This window comes from Podarcis cretensis (genome assembly GCF_951804945.1).
Source record: "Podarcis cretensis genome assembly, chromosome: 15".
Classification (NCBI taxonomy): Eukaryota; Metazoa; Chordata; class Lepidosauria; order Squamata; family Lacertidae; genus Podarcis; species Podarcis cretensis.
The window spans coordinates 40,747,678-40,760,380 of record NC_137185.1 but is presented as its reverse complement, the minus strand read 5'-3'; the positions used below and the strand labels follow the sequence as shown (position 1 = coordinate 40,760,380).

The 12,703-nt window shown below is 41.7% G+C and overlaps 1 long non-coding RNA gene across 2 annotated transcripts; it reads left to right on the top strand.

The window, feature by feature from the left end:
* The first annotated feature begins 509 nt into the window (after positions 1-509).
* On the top strand, positions 510-12,408 carry LOC307204016. Of its 2 annotated transcripts, none has more exons than XR_013833456.1 (3): positions 510-975; positions 2,666-2,714; positions 7,193-7,274. It is a non-coding gene; the product is annotated as an uncharacterized lncRNA (long non-coding RNA). The 2 variants fall into 2 exon arrangements; XR_013833455.1 differs by lacking the exon at positions 7,193-7,274 and adding an exon at positions 12,323-12,408 and having other exon boundaries at positions 529-975.
* The last annotated feature ends 295 nt before the right edge of the window (positions 12,409-12,703 follow it).

Here is a 12,703-nt window from a genome sequence, read left to right as displayed (position 1 = left end):
CTTGGCTTGGGGATCACATAACTCCATACCCTCCAACATTTCTCCAATGAAAATAGGGGCATCCTAAGGAAAAGCGGGACATTCCAGGATCAAATCAGAAACCAGGCTGGCTTCTCTCAACCTGGGAATATCCCTGGAAAATAGGGACACTTGAAGGGTCTCTGACAATGATGTCAGTGTACTGGAATGTCACAGAAGGCTTTTGTTTCCTCCAGAAGGTTTAGGTTTTATATCACAATACTCCTTGCATGCCTAGAAATCCTGTGGACCTGGGCCTTCAGAGCAGGGGTGAGGAACCTTTTCTGGCCAGGAACTGAGATCCTCATCTCCCACTCCCTGGCAGGCCAAATTTAACAGATAATGGGAAAGTAGATAATGTTATCCATAATGTATTAAGCTGTTCCTTATATAAGCATCCCAGGAGGCATATTTCTTGCTAATATTTTATAGTCTCATGTCAATAGGCCACTTCTAAGGATGAGATGTATTCTCCTTGGAGGCAACAATTATTTTTACTGCACTTTATTTGGCAGCAAATAAAATGCAAGCTTAGCACACAATGTTGCTTTTGATCACCCTATATGATATTTCATAGCTTATATTAGAGATTTATCTGAGTGTTGTTGATTTTTCTTGTTTGCTGTGGTTTGGGGTGCTTTGTAACCTGTAGAAGAGCTATAGGAGTAAATGTTATTCATGCATACATTGAATGTCAGATGTTTTGTTGCATCTCTTCTTGCAGTGGACAATGCACTGTGCAAGTACGTATGTAAAATTCTAATCTGACTTTTAGGTTTTCAAGCATTATCAAATTTCATGTTTGAAATGGGACTTCAAGAGATACTGTAAATTAAGGATGGACTGATCCTGCTCTTGGGATCTTTACTGGAGATGATCGCATGCTACAGGCCTTTTTCGCAACTTCCTTAAAGTGGGGGGGGGGTGTGTGTCCACAAACAGGCCAGAAATGCCAATGTGAGTATACTTCATTCAAGAAATTAGCAATAACTGTACTGTTGCTATAGTTTATTCACAAGGAATGGCTTGACAAGAAATAAAAAGGCATTGCAACTTGAAGTAGTGACCCAGAAGTATGTAAAATGATTAATAGATACATTTTATGCAGCCTATGCCATGTTCCCTGGACCACACAACATGGAATCACACAACATGAGCTGCAAAAGTTTACAGCATAAATAATTACAGCATAAAAAATTACAGCATAAGGTTTTAAAATTAGGAAGCATTAACATATCTAGAATAAAGCTTCTTAGCTGCCAGAGCAAATTTGGCTACTGGGTGTGTAATTTGAGGATCTTTATCAGCTAAGAGTTCAGCTGTCACTTCCTGGGGGGATCAGCCTGAGAAACAGTTAAGAATAGATGATAACAAATTTCTCTGGGCACTGTATATAAGGAGCAAGTAGAAAGTAGTAAGTTGGTTGAATTATGGGAATTGCCTCTCCTGTCATAGTATAATATGAGGAGTGAAAAGCTAGGTTTTCACTGTAACATCACAAATGGGCTAGAGCAGAGGTCAGCAACCTAAGGCCCATGGGCCGGTTCCGGCCCATGAGCTTCCTGGAACTGGCCCACGGCCATTCTGTGGATCGGCGTGGGGATTCCATTCTCTCCACACACACACACCCCCCCCGCGGCCCCATTTTTCTTTCTTGCTGCAGAGACTGACTTCCAGGTTGGAAGAGCACTAGAAATAGCATTTGCGCACGCACACGGGTGCTCCTCATCCAGATACACTATTTCTGGCGCATTTCCGGGACAGAGGAGTGCCTGTGCGCATGTGCACATGCTATTTCCGGTGCTCTTCTGACTCAGAAGAGCACCGGAAATAGCTTGAGCGTGGGTGCAGGCACACATGGCTGTGCACACTCCGGATTGTGCCTTCCAAAGATGTGTTCTAATTAATCACAAAGAAAATAAAAAACACTGTCCCAAGGCTAGGGAGCAGAAGGCAAGGAAGGGATCTAGCTAAAGAGTTAAGAAAGAAGTCAGGTTTCCATAGTAATCTGTGAGGTCTGGGCACTTTGATAAAGAACAGCATGGAGCAGCCTTCTTGACCATTCTCCAAAAAGCTGAATAATTTGAGAATGCAACAAGCATCCATGTATAGGAGAAGGCTTATCAGTTACCTGAATTTGAAAAAGTGGCTTTTACTGTGGTTGGAAAGCACCCAAAAGTCACTACAATACAAAAGGCCACTTGGGTTGCCCTGAGTCATGTAAGTTAAACATCTCACTGCAGAGGTGAAACAAAGTCAAATGGGCATTTTAGCCAATGAAATCTTGTTTTCAGTAAGGCAGCCCTGTCCTTGTTAAGATGAGCAGGCTTACATATGGCACAGATATATGGAAAGTGATTAATAAATAACGAGAATTTTGCCTTTATCAAAAAATTTAAAAGAGGAAACTGTTTTAATCAAGGCATGATATGCTTGCTGGAGGGAATCCATTGACCCACAAGGGATGATTAATGGATATATTATAGGTATCATTTGTCTGAGATGGGTTCTGGGAATTAAATGGGTTTTGGGGGTTAAATTTGGCACATATAACCAATTCCTGTTTGTGCTGGTCACATGCTGGTATCAGCATTAGCTTGATATAATCCCCCCCCTCTGTGTGTGTGTGTGTGTGAACTGCAATTAGACCACACTCATCGCCCAGAGCCGAGTCAAATTGCATGTATTATTTGGGGGTGCGTACAGAGTTCCAGTTGAATTAAGCTTCTTGCAAACATTAAAAAAAAAAAAATCTTCAAATGCACACATACCACAAAAGGGATCAATGTATGCTGATTACTGGGAAAGATGATTTTCTTGAAATGTTGGAGGCTGAAAGTGAGAGCTGACAATTACAGCCTGAGGACTGCAATTCTTTGTTGGAATCCTTCTGAGGCCTGCATGCCACTGATAGGTGGGGCAGAGGCATAAGTGGGTGGAGGAAAAGATGATGATGTTGATGATAATGATGACAACTAAAATAATTTTATACAGTGGTACCTCAGGTTACATACGCTTCAGGTTACTAACCCAGAAATAGTACCTCAGGTTAAGAACTTTTCTTCAGGATGAGAACAGAAATCGTGCTCTGGTGGTGCAGCGGCAGCAGGAGGCCCCATTAGCTAAAGTGGTGCTTCAGGTTAAGAACAGTTTCAGGTTAAGAATGGACCTCCAGAACGAATTGAGTACTTAACCCGAGGTACCACTGTACTGACTTTCACTACAAAAACTGCCAAGATGGTTCACAAACTAATAAAGCCAAGAGAAAAATAACAAAAATAAAACAATTTTTAATTAAAAAAACACTCATAATTAAAATACATAGTAAAACAGCTACATTAAAAACCCATAATTACTGTATTGGCCCAAATATAAGCCATACCCGAATATAAGCTGCATCTTTAAAATTGGAGGGGGGAAAAGAAAAAAAGTAAAAACACCCGAATATAAGCCACTCTCTTCCTCGCTGCTGCTGACTCCATACTGGGCGGCAGAGGAGGGGGGGGGCTTTCCCTTTCATCGCTCTCTACCTTCACGGCCTTGGGGGAGAAGATGGGGGACTACTTTGCCATGCTGCTGGCACTGTTTGCCCCACGCTCCTGGCTGCATACCGTAAGGTCGCGAATATAAGCCACACTTTTACTTTTCTTGGTCGGAATTGGGGGGGGGGGGAGTGAGGCTTATATTCAGGCCAATACGGTAAAATATATAAAATAAGTCCATTAAAACAGCATAACACTTTAAATGTTTAAAGCAGGCAATTCATAGCAGAGAAATGCTTGCCCATAGAGGATGTGACTCCCACCTTTCTACAACAGGGTACATTCCAGCCTCACAAAAGCCAGACGTTTCTGTATACACATGCACACGTAATCATGTGTGCATGCACACACACCTCTTTTTGCTCCATTTGGGTGAACAGGAGTAACTAGCACCATTCAAGGTGACATTCCAGCCATGAAAAATACTTGAGGAGGAGAGTATGATGATTCCCCCATTTTGTTCAGTTTTTAAAAAGCCTTTTCATGTCTGCTCACTGCATGCTAGGCAAGGCATCCTCTGTTTCCAGGGGTCTAGGCTGCAATGCCCTACATCACATGGAGTGTGGAGTGCATACTATTGAGAGGGGGAAATTGATTTGTGGGGGTGGGAGACAAAACCTAGCTAGCTATTCTCTGGCAGCAAACATCCAGCACAAAGCGCCTGTTGGTCTCCTCAACCCTCAGATTGTGGTCTTTTTAAAAAGGATGCAATTAGTGTCAGACAGAATAAAATACTTGCTGCTGTTGAAGTATCTCCATGTTTACTGGTAATGAAATGTTTATGGACAAATTTGGTACGCCAGCACAGAGTGAATGAAGTTGGTTCAGGATGACGGAACAGGAAGTATCAAGGACTTCTAAATCACTTTGAAACAGATATGAATCACACACACGTTTTATCCACTCTTCTGAATAAAATGAGCATGCTCCCCTTTAAATGTTACATTTGGAAATCTATAAGTAACTTAAAATACTATATGCAACCCTAGGCATGTTCAATGGACCTTGCAATCCCATTGAGTTAAACAGGGCTTATTACTGGAGCCATTGCCATAATGAAAACTGACCTTTCCAGCCGAAATTAACCCTCATATGCAAGTTTCAATTGGTGCCAATAACGGAAAAAGCAGGAGTGGGGTGGGTTTTTTTGGGGTGTGTGTGTGCTAATTTGGATCATGGTGAAAGAGTTAAATAAATAAAAATCTCCCTTTGCCCCATAGTCTTGAATCTGCCTCCCCCCCCCCCCCAGTTGTTTTCAGAAGAAAACAAACGAGTCATGTTAGATGCAATCATCCTTGCCTTGTGTAAATTCCTGCCACAGCTATTTTTAGGCAACAACGTCTCCAAATGGAGAGAAAGAAAAAGCCCAAGGCATTGACACAATGAAGAGGTGAAGCTCTGTAAAAGGGGGGTGGGGCTGAGTTCTGTGAAGACATTCAAAGTTCTTTCAAGATTTCCGCTTGCTATTCATAGAGGTTCCAGCCTGGCTCAGGGAGGCTTCTATTGAACCCAAAGTAAGGAGTTGAAAGAGAAATTAAGCATATCAATTTGATACAAATCAAATCTCTCTCTCTCCGCCCCCCCAACCTTTGTTCATTTTACTTCTCTTCCTCAATGCTGTTAACAGAGGAGGGAGGAAAGAGAAAGGGTGTTTGGACTTGATAGATCCTAAGCGTTCTGCTGGAGTCCTGTTCCAGCCTCTGTTAACAGCAGGGAGGCAGATGTAAAGGGAATATTTTCCCCATTCTAAAATCTAAGTTGTCAAGCACAGAGATGTCTTTAAAAGGCCCAATTTTCAGAGAGAAAAAAACTTCAAAGCACATTCTGAAAATCAGGATGCTTCATAGGGTCCCTTCTAGGGAGAGGCAACCTGCAGGAAAATTCTCCTACGCTGGTAGACAACTGTGCCCTGATTCAACAAGATAGATTCACACACATTGTTAGCTAATCAGGTCTCTGATTACCAAGTATTGATTATATAAATTTTGTTATTTTTCAAAAAATTATGGTTGGCGTGCCTGATTGTACTAAAAAGGGATCTAATGCAGTGTACAGTATTCCCTTTTCATAGACCCAAGAGAATTCTCCCTCTCTCTCCCTCTCTCTCTCTTCAAAAACCCGCTAGACGAAAGGGTTTTCCGTTTTGGAGGCGCTTCGCAAAACAAATTTCCCTATGGGCTTGCTTCGCAAGACGAAAATGTCTTGTGAGTTCCTGCATGTTTTTTTTTCCTTTCCCCCCCTTTTTCTAAGCCGCTAAGCCGCTTATCAGCTGATCCGCTAAGCCGCTAAGCCGCTAAAAGCCACTAAAAGCTGCTAAGCCGCTAATAGCGCTAATCCGCTAAGCCGTCAATGGGCTTGCTTCGCAAGATGAAAAAACCGCTAGACGACGAGAATCGGGGAACGGATTCTTTTCGTCTTGCGAGGCACCACTGTACTTCATTTCAATGCACACATTCTATTCTAACACATTAAACAAATAGTTGGCACATTATTCTAACACAGGGGTCAGCAACCTTTTTAAGCTGTGGACCGGTCCACCGTCCCTCAGACCATGTGGTTGGCAGGACAATATTTTGAAAAAATAAAATGAACGAATTCCTATGCCCCACAAATAACCCAGAGATGCATTTTAAATAAAAGGACACATTTTACTCATGTAAAAACACGCTGATTCCTGGACCATCTGTGGGCCAGATTGAGAAGGTGATTGGGCCGCATCTGGCCCCCGGTCCTTAGTTTGCCTACCCCTGTTCTAACACGTAGAGCAACATTCATAGAAATAGGCCTCTGAACAACTTTTGCTGGGAATCACAGGCGGGCAGAGCGTTCTTGCACTCATGTCCAGCATGCAGGATTCCCACAGGCATCCAGATGGCCATCATGAAAACAAGATGCTGAATTAGATGCGACATTCTTAAACATTCCTATTTGGCCCAAACTATTGCAACCAGTTAAGCTCACTTTGCATGCTGGAAGCGGGGCACTCAGAAAGAAGGAAGAAGAGGAGGTAGGCAGCTTGACCGTAAATACATCCGCCTGCCCCTCCCATTGCTGGACTTGATAGTTTTAGAGAGTGGAAGTGACTTCATGCCAGTCTTCTGATCCCCCTGCAAAGGCACTCCCCACTAGACCCCTTCTGGAATCAGATGGAGGAGCAATATTATTGTATGTCAATGGCTGTATGTCAAAGGCTTGTGATCAGCTCATGTCTCTCTAGTGTGCCCTGCCTTCTTGGCACTATCTTGTTATGACCAGATGCATAACCAAATTGTTTTGATGTTTTTGCTGTGCTGTCTGTTTGCCAAGACCCTTCTCCATATCACTTCATTACAAGCTCCTAATGTACTTTATTTATCTTCGCACTGTTTCCACTATCTCTCCTTAGCACTTGACATTGCACTCAGCCTACCAATTCTACTATCAGATGCTCAAAATGTTTATGCTTCAGCTAACCTAAACTATCTTAGCTATTTCATCATCTATGTTCCCCTCTCCAATACTGAATTCCTTAGCTTAACCTATCAATATTTTTATCATGTACTAAAGTCCTTCTCATAGCTGGCATTGTATCCAATATTATTTATTTAGAGGTTCTATCAAAACAACCAATGTCTTGGGTCCTTTCTTTTCAGGTTTTCCCCAGAAACCCACAAAGCATCAACTTAAGGTACCTTCCATAGATAATTTGAATGTACAGTTGAGTGCATATCCCAGAGCTTGAAGCGTTCATTTTGAAAAGGAACTAGTTCTACTGCAAGTTCGGCATATCCAAAAGGGAACTAATTCAAGCTCATGTTTGTCCCTTTACAAAATAGATTAGCTCAGTTCATTTTTAGTTGACAGTTCAGTTCATGCCCATACAAAGAAAAGTAATAAATAAAAAATTCTCCAGTAGCACCTTAGAGACCAACTGCTTGTTCTGGGTATAAGCTTTCGTGTGCATGCACGCTTCTTCAGATACACTGAAACAGAATTCACCAGACCCCTATATATATAGTAGGAGATGGGTTATTGACTCAATGGGTATGGTAAACCTGTTGTCGACTGTTAACGACTGCAATTAGTCCTACAGGAAAAAGCAAGGGATAGTATGCAGATGACCAAAAGTAGCTTTTTATTTTATTTTATTTGACTGCATCAGACCAACACGGCTACCTACCTGAAAGAAAAGTATGTTTCTCTAACAGGATGGTAGTGGATGGAGTTAGACAAAGGTGAACATTCAGAGATTCTGGCTACATATTCCTGGAATGCAGGTGTAGGCCTCAGGCTCTATCATAAACTCATCCTAGCAGTGGAGCTGCTGCTAAGGGCTTATCCACAATTCCTCTTGTCCCATTGCTTTCTCTTGGGGAACCACTTCCCCTGATTTAGCACTCAAACGGAGCAAATGACAATTCAGGTTTTCCACAGTTTGCCGCTTGTTCTCATTTAGAGCTAAAGAATGGGTTTTGCATGGGAAAGGAGCAGGGCAAGGGGAAAACCACTCAGACCCATGCCTAGAAAGCATGAGTTAAGCAGAAAACCACACAGACCTGGGCTTTCTTAGGCACAGGACAAGTGGAAGTGTGGATGATATGAAAGAAGGTGGGTGCTGGTCTCTTCTCCATAGTCTTATTTCCTCTCTGTAACCTTCTCTGTCTCTCTATGATCTTTCTAGTCTTCAGCTCTCAGAAACTCCTCTGCCGCTCTTCTCATCTCCTCAAAGGTAACCCCTCACTTCCCTAAAGCAGCTCCCAAGGAATTCTACTGGTAGCTTTCTGACTCCCCAGGACACACCCATCACTGGCTTTACTTTGCACCCTCCTTGAGTGAGGTGCCTGTCTGAAATATGTCCTTGAACTCTGAGAGTGCCTCTTGCTTACCAGGATGGAGGATAGACAGAGGGTAGGTGGGTACAGAAACTGGCCTGGTGTTGCTCCACCCACTTTTGCCTCTGGCTGCACCTTCTGCTGGAATGTAGCTGCTGAAAGGTTGCCTCTGGCTAAAAAAATGTTCCTCATCCCTGCTTTGTGTAATGATCTGGTTTGCACCAAGAGGTTAATGGGAATGGCAACAGGGGATCAGAACTTAGTGAACTTATTCCTTTTCTTGCTTATATGTAGATTTTGCATATGGGCAGTATGTCTGAATAGACTCATAGTCTCAACGTTTAATTTTAGCTGTACCAAGCAAGTCTAAGAAGCTACAGAGACCTGAATGCAGCAGATGAACACCAAGCATCTGCCCTTCCCTGCTTGTGCTCTTCTCTTTTACCACAGTTATGAAAAAGAAGAATGGCAAAAAGGACTATAACTTTGTTAGGTAACAATGACGAGTCAAATGGTTTTCTTTTCAGAGTCTGTACAAGGGACTAAAGGGTGCAGAATATGGAACACAAGATCAACAATGAAGGCAGTCTTACAACTAACTAAGAGTGAATAAATTAAGTTACCTTATTGGCAGGGCTCTTTTAGGGTAGGAGGGGAAATAGTTATTCCAAATTTAATAGGAATAAGGTCAGTCTGTTTCATAGATACAGTACAAGGCATTTTCTTCATCAGATAAGCTGCTAGAGTTATGTTCATTTTGGGTCACTTGGATAAGTGTATGACCCATTTCCAATTCCTGTCTTTATTGTGAGAAAAAGACAGCAGAGGAGGTGGAGGAAATCAAAAGAGAGCTGAGAAACTGAAGTACAAACATCATTATAGGCTAAAAATTCTCTCTTGCAAAGCTGGGCTAAGAGCAACCAAAGATAGGCCAGGTCGCAGGATTTAAGTTGAATAAACAAAAAACCAAGGTACTGGAGAAAAACTTAACAAATGTTGAAAGAGAGAGATTCCAAGAGGAAACTGGGTTAGTGGTGGCAAAGAGTGTAAAATACCTGGGGATTAACATGACATCTAAGAATGTAAACCTATTTAAGGATAACTATGATAAGTGCTGGACAGAGATAAAGAAAGACTTAGAAATATGGTCAAACCTGAAGCTTTCCTTGTTAGGTCAAATTGCAGTAATCAAAATGAATGTATTGCCTAGAATGTTATTTTTGTTTCAGACATTACAAATTGTTGATAAATTGGACTGTTTCAAGAAGTGGCAGAAAGATATATCCAAATTTGTCTGGCAGGGCAAAAAGCCCAGAATTAAGTTTAAGATACTTACTGATTCTAAAGAAAGAGGGGGGTTTGCCCTGCCGGACTTAAGACTGTACTATGAATCGGCAGCTTTCTGCTGGTTAAAAGACTGGCTACTTCTTGAAAATGCAGACATTCTAGATTTGGAAGGATTTGACAATAACTTTGGTTGGCATGCATATATTTGGTATGACAAGGTTAAAGTGTATAAGGGTTTTAAAAACCACATTGTTAGGAAAGCACTATACAATGTTTGGATTCGGTATAAAGACTTATTGGAAAATAAAACTCCCAGGTGGCTTTCGCCAATGGAGGCCAAGGAGGTAAAGAAACTCAATATGAGAACTAATTGGCCGAAATATTCTGAAATTTTAGAACAAGAAGGTGGTGAACTTAAACTACAAAGTTACGAGAAAATAAAGTCCAAGGTACGAGATTGGCTCCATTATTTTCAAATAATGGAGGCCTACAAACAAGACAGGAAAATTGGTTTCCAGGTGGAGAAATCGAAATTAGAAACAGAACTGTTAGAACCCAATACTAAGAATTTATCAAGAATGTATAACTTGCTGTTGAAGTGGAATACAATAGATGAGACAGTGAAGCCAGCTATGGTTAAATGGGCACAGGACATAGGTCATGACATTATGTTTGCTGACTGGGAGCAGTTATGGACCACAGGTATTAAATTCACGGCATGTAATGCCCTACGAGAAAACTTTATGAAAATGATTTACAGGTGGTACATGACCCCAGTCAAGCTTGCGAAGATTTATCATTTGCCCAATAACAAATGTTGGAAATGTAAAGAGACTGAAGGTACCTTCTTCCACCTTTGGTGGACCTGCCCGAAGATTAAGGCCTTCTGGGAAATGATTTATAATGAGATTAAGAAAGTGCTTAAGTGCACATTTCACAAGAAACCAGAGGCATTTCTCCTGGGTATGGTCGGCCAGTTGGTGCCGAAGAAGGATAAGAATTTCTTTTTGTATGCTACTACGGCAGCAAGGATTCTCCTAGCAAAGTATTGGAAGACACAAGAGCTACCCACGCTGGAGGAATGGCAGGCGAAAGTGATTGACTTCATGGGACTGGCAGAAATGACCGGCAGAATCCGCGACCAAGAGAAAGAGACTGTGGAAGAAGATTGGAAAAAGTTTAAGATATATCTTAAGAGTTACTATAAAATTGAGGAGTGCTAAAATGCTGAGGGAAAGGAAGACGTAGAATTGCAGCGGTAAATTGTGTTCAATTTAGGGTGAAATTGAAAAGGAGAATGAATTTATATTTAATTGGCTAAGAAGGGTTGCTGAATAATTGTTTAAAATAAAGGATGCAAAAAGGGGAAGGTATGGGGAAGTCCGGGAAAAGAGGTTTATGGAAATAAGGTAAAGAAAACATGATTTTTTGTGTTTGTTTTTATGTTGTTTTTTGTGTTTGTTAAAAATTTGGAAATTAATAAAAAATTTTATTAAAAAAAAAATAAGAGCAACCAAAGATAAGTCCTGTTGCTATTTAGAAACATTGTCATTCTCCAGAGAAGTAGTGAATGGATATGTAATCCGTAACAGATGGCATGGTGGGTCTGCTCCACTCACCTGAATCATATCAGGACGGGGAGTGGGGAGGAGGTGCGGATGGGCTGGCAGAGCCAATTCAGTACTTCTGCTGGTTTGTTTGTGGCATGCCAACCTTGCCACTTCTCCACCCTTCAAAATTGTGACAGATGCAGATGACTTTACTTTCTAAATGTCTAACCAACATCCAGCAGTTCAACAAGTGTTCCATCACATCACTCCTTCGGACAAAATTTAAAAGACCAGGTATGACGAAATGTTTTGATGAGCAACAAAGAATGCTAGGATGATGGAGAAACAAATTCTTCTCGGCCACCATCATTGCCACTGAGTAGGATCAATAATGAGCTTCTGCTAGTGTTTGATTGGATTTAGCATGAGTCTTCACCCACTCACTCTAGACATCTATTCTTCTGTTCCACCTCTCTAGGCTCAGAGTGGAAGTGAGAGCTGGACCATAAAGAAGGCTGATCGCCAACGAATTGATGCTTTTGAATTATGGTGCTGGAGGAGACTCTTGAGAGTCCCATGGACTGCAAGAAGATCAAACCTATCCATTCTTAAAGAAATCAGCCCTGAGTGCTCACTGGAAGGACAGATCCTGAAGCTGAGGCTCCAAGACTTTGGCCACCTCATGAGAAGAGAAGACTCCCTGGAAAAGACCCTGATGTTGGGAAAGATGGAGGGCACAAGGAGAAGGGGACAACAGAAGATGAGATGGCTGGACAGTGTTCTCAAAGCTACCAGTATGAGTTTGACCAAACTGCGGGAAGCAGTGAAAGCCTGGCATGCTCTGGTCCATGGGGTCACAAAGAGTCGAACACGACTAAACGACTAAACAGCAACAAAATAACAAGCTCAGAGTATATATTCATAATGCCAAAATGGAATTTGCATTTACTGTGCTTCCAATAGAAAAATGAAGTGTAAATATACCACACCTACAATCTGGTGTGTGTTTGGAAGAGCATTTGATTTACCTCTGGTTCTTGGTTTAGTAGGCAATGTTCACAAAGAAACCTGCCTCCCTTATAACTTTGAATACATTTCCCTGTTTGCTAACCAGGTACAGTCTCTCTTGGATGAGACCAATTTTCTAAATGCATTTCAATCAAGATTTAGAACTGTGGCAGAGAAATTGCTTTGGTCACCCTGCATGTTGACCTGTATCTGGAGAGAGGCATGGGTAGTGTGACCTGTTGATTCTCCTTGATTTCTCCATGACTTTCGATATGAACCATGGTATCCCCCTGGATGGCTGTTTGAACTGGGATTCGATGGCAGTGCTTTCCAGTATTTCCATTCCTATTTTGTCATGTGTCTCAAGAGAGGTGGTGATGGAGGAGGCAAGTCACAATGACCCTTAAGGTACAGATAAGGGACTATGAATAAGAAAGAATAACTTGTCTAAAGTCCATCCTGAATTACCCCTTAATTCATTAGTTAT